This window comes from Mesoplodon mirus (assembly GCF_964341445.2).
Source record: "Mesoplodon mirus genome assembly, contig: HAP1_SCAFFOLD_34, whole genome shotgun sequence".
Classification (NCBI taxonomy): Eukaryota; Metazoa; Chordata; class Mammalia; order Artiodactyla; family Ziphiidae; genus Mesoplodon; species Mesoplodon mirus.
The window spans coordinates 7,801,338-7,805,835 of NW_028295813.1; positions in this window are offsets into that span (position 1 = coordinate 7,801,338).

Here is a 4,498-nt window from a genome sequence, read left to right on the forward strand (position 1 = left end):
ATTCCTCTGCGGGAAATATGGTGTTTTGAGTCCCTTTCACTGAGGAAGGTGTAGTTCTTGTCTATTCCATACTTGGTTTTTGGAACGGTACCTGTGCTTATATCAAACTCTGGTTTTATGCATCACCCCACCTCTCCTTCCCCCTTAAACAGGCATAAGAGTGTTTTCTAAATGTAAGACTTGGTTCTCTTTCCTAACTCAGTTCATGTGTAGCCATGTTTACAGGATCTTCATAAGTGATATCTTATGATACGTTTCTTTTTCGGTGTGACTTATTTCACTTAGAATCATCGTACCTGAATCCACTCATTTTGCTGCTACTGGTCTTATGACATTGATTTCATGGCTGAGGGATATTCCATTGTACGGAAGTACCACAATTTTTTGAACCATTTTTATATTTCCTGGGATATTTAAGGTGTACCCAAGTTGAGGTTCTTGAAAGCAGTGTCGCCCTAAATTTTGGGGTGGCTGTGTCTTATTGATTTTCAGTTTTCCCAAGGTATATTCCCTAGACTGGAAGTGCCCTTGGCTCTGTAGCTCTGTTGTTTACTTGTTTTAGGGAAAACAATGCACTCCTCCAGAGAGGCAGTTGGCAATTTACATCCCGCCCATCAGGATAACAAGGCTCCCTGTTCTCCAGGGCCTGTCTTGCCTTTCTGGTTTTTACGTATTTTGTGGATATCCCTTTTGAGCAGTGGGAAGTGATACTTCTTTGTAGTGCAGACATGCATTGCCCACTTGCTTCCTTGGCCAAAATGGGCATATGCGTTGTATCCTGAATATATTCAGGAGAAAACGCATAAGCCCTTTTTGGCCAAGTGCATCATTGTCGAAGTTGTGCCCCTCTTTCTGTGCTTTAAAGGCGATTCCAACGTACCTCTTGAAATCTGTTTCCTGTTATTCTGCCTCGCTTTCAAGTCCGCCTCGTTGCCTGCCTCAACAGATTGTTGGACGATAGTTGCCCTTTATTACTCTGCCATTTTGTGAATTGCTGTGCCCCTGAGATACATTATTTAACTCGTTTTTTTGTGAGCTGAACGCAAGTCCAATATTTTGGTTCAGGACTTATACTGGTTTTTGGTGGGAGGCTGAGACTTTGGTTAATTCTCCTTCCTCCCGTTTTACAAGTGTGACATGTGCCCGTCCAAATGCCTAACAGCTACTCTCTCATTGGTTCTCCCTCTTCCCTGTCATCCTCTGCCAAATTGGCAACCTGTGCGAACCAGGAGGTTAAAGGGGCTGTCTTTCCAAGTTGGGAGATTGATACTAAAGCAGGTGGAATGTCAAACCGGAGCACCAGGAGGGGGACAATTCGTTGAGTTTTAGAGACCTTTCTTATTCACAGTGTATCCATTCTCTAGGTTTCCAGTACATGTTATAGCTGTAGTAATATTCCCTTCAACCTGGAGACATGGGACCCATGGAATGGGTGCCATGCATTATTGCTTTAAAGTGTGTGCATTTGCTCACCCCATCTCACCAATCCTCTCAGTCCCATGTGGCCAGCCTTATGCCACATCCAGCTGTCATTGTAGATAGGGTCTTTCCAGGTTTCATCAGAAATCCTGAAGGAATTGTAAAGAATTTCCCATTATTTTTTTGTTTTTCAAATTCCTTTTTATAGTGGGTTTGAGCTGATTCTCACTGCCATGTTTTTGCCAGTCTAGAAACACTCGATTCCCTTAAGGAGACATATCAATACATAGGTTTTATGATTCTTACCAGTCAGATATATTCCTCTGCGGGAAATATGGTGTTTTGAGTCCCTTTCACTGAGGAAGGTGTAGGTCTTGTCTATTCCATACTTGGTTTTTGGAACGGTACCTGTGCTAATATCAAACTCCAGTTTTATGCATCACCCCACCTCTCCTTCCCCCTTAAGCAGGCATAAGAGTGTTTTGTAAATGTGAGACTCTGTTCTCTTTCCTAACTCAGTTCATGTGTAGCCATGTTTACAGGATCTTCATAAGTTATATCTTATGATAAGTTTCTTTTTCTGTGTGACTTATTTCACTTAGAATCATCGTACCTGAATCCACTCATTTTGCTGCTACTGGTCTTATGACATTGATTTCATGGCTGAGGGATATTCCATCATACGTAAGTACCTCAATTTTTTGAACAATTTTTATCTTTCCTGGTATACTTAAGGTGTACCCAAGTTGAGGTTCTTGTAAGCAGTGCAGCCTTAAATTTTGGGGTGGCTCTGTCTTATTGATTTTCAGTTTTCCCAAGGTATATTCCCTAGACTGGAAGTGCCCTTGGCTCTGTAGCTCTGTTGTTTACTTGTTTTAGGGAACACAATGCACTCCTCCAGAGAGGCAGTTGGCAATTTACATCCAGCCCATCAGCATAACAAGGCTCCCTGTTCTCCAGGGCCTGTCTTGCCTTTCTGGTTTTTATCCATTTTGTGGATGTCCCTTTTGACCGGTGGGAAGTGATACTTCTTTTTAGTGAAGATTTGCATTGCCCGCTTGCTTGCTTGGCCAAAAGGGGCATATGCGTTTTCTCCTGAATATATTCAGGAGCAAATTCATACGCCCTTTTTGGCCAAGTGCATCATTGTCGAAGTTGTGCCCCTCTTCCTGTACTTTAAAGGCGATTCCAACATACCTCTTGAAATCTGTTTCCTGCTATTCTGCCTCGCTTTGAAGTCCGCCTCATTGCCTCCCCTCAACGGATTTTTGGACGATAGTTGCCCTGTATTACTCTGCCATTTTGTGAATTGCTGTGCCCCTGAGCTACATTATTTATCTCGTTTTTTTTTTTTTGGGGTGTGGGGTGTTCTAATTGCTGCTCGGATGTCATTGCTTCTAGATCTTCTCAGCTGACAGAGCAAAGAGATAATATGTGTGTCCATTACCCATGTATATGCACATATCTATAAGTATCTCTCTACAGAGCCATGTGTATTAAGGTAATATGAAGCAATATTAATCTAAACATGAATGTATATTGATGTTTCCCACTTTAATCTGTTACCACATAGATCATCTTAGCCTCATCTCTTGCTTATCTTTAAATTTCAACTCCAGCAAAACATTTGGCTTTTAGAAGTATGAAAATCAAATTGTATCAACTTTGGGACGCCACATCATCTAGTAGAATAATTCTTAAAGGGCAAGGTGTATATCATCAAATTTTAATTTACAGTCAGCAGTACTTTATTTAATTTATTTATTTTGTTTTTATTTTTTTTATTTTTTGCCTTATAACAAATTTAATCAGTTATACATATACATATGTTTCCATATCCCCTCCCTTTTGCGTCTCCCTCCCACCCTCCCTATCCCACCCCTCCAGGCGGTCACAAAGCACCAAGCTGATCTCCCTGTGCTATGCGGCTGCTTCCCACTAGCTATCTACCTTACATTTGGTAGTGTATATATGTCCATGCCGCTCTTTCACTTTGTCACAGCTTACCCTTCCCCCTCCCCATATCCTCAAGTCCATTCTCTAGTAGGTCTGTGTCTTTATTCCTGTCTTACCCCTATGTTCTTCATGACATTTTTTTTCTTAAATTCCATATATATGTGTTAGCATACAGTATTTGTCTTTCTCTTTCTGACTTACTTCACTCTGTATGACAGACTCTAGGTCTATCCACCTCATTACAAATAGCTCAATTTCATTTCTTTTTATGGCTGAGTAATATCCCATTGTATATATGTTCCACATCTTCTTTATCCATTCATCCGATGATGGACACTTAGGTTGTTTCCATCTCCGGGCTATTGTAAATAGGGCTGCTATGAACATTTTGGTACATGTCTCTTTTTGAATTATGGTTTTCTCAGGGTATATGCCTAGTAGTGGAATTGCTGGGTCATATGGTAGTTCTATTTGTAGTTTTTTAAGGAACCTCCATACCGTTCTCCATAGTGGCTGTACCAATTCACATTCCCACCAGCAGTGCAAGAGTGTTCCCTTTTCTCCGCACCCTCTCCAGCATTTATTGTTTCTAGATTTTTTGATGATGGCCATTCTGACTGGTGTGAGATGATATCTCATTGTAGTTTTGATTTGCATTTCTCTAATGAGTAAAGATGTTGAGCATCCTTTCATGTGTTTGTTGGCAGTCTGTATATCTTCTGTGGAGAAATGTCTATTTAGGTCTTCTGCCCATTTTTGGATTGGGTTGTTTCTTTTTTTGCTATTGAGCTGCATGAGCTGCTTATAAATTTTGGAGATTAATCCTTTGTCAGTTGCTTCATTTGCAAATATTTTCTCCCATTCTGAGGGTTGTCTTTTGGTCTTGTTTATGGTTTCCTTTGCTGTGCAAAAGCTTTGAAGTTTCATTAGGTCCCATGTGTTTATTTTTGTCTTTATTTCCATTTCTCTAGGAGGTGGGTCAGAAAGGATCTTGCTGTGATTTATGTCATAGAGTGTTCTGCCTATGTTTTCCTCTAAGAGTTTGATAGTGTCTGGCCTTACATTTAGGTCTTTAATCCATTTTGAGCTTATTTTTGTGTATGGTGTTAGGGAGTGATCGAAT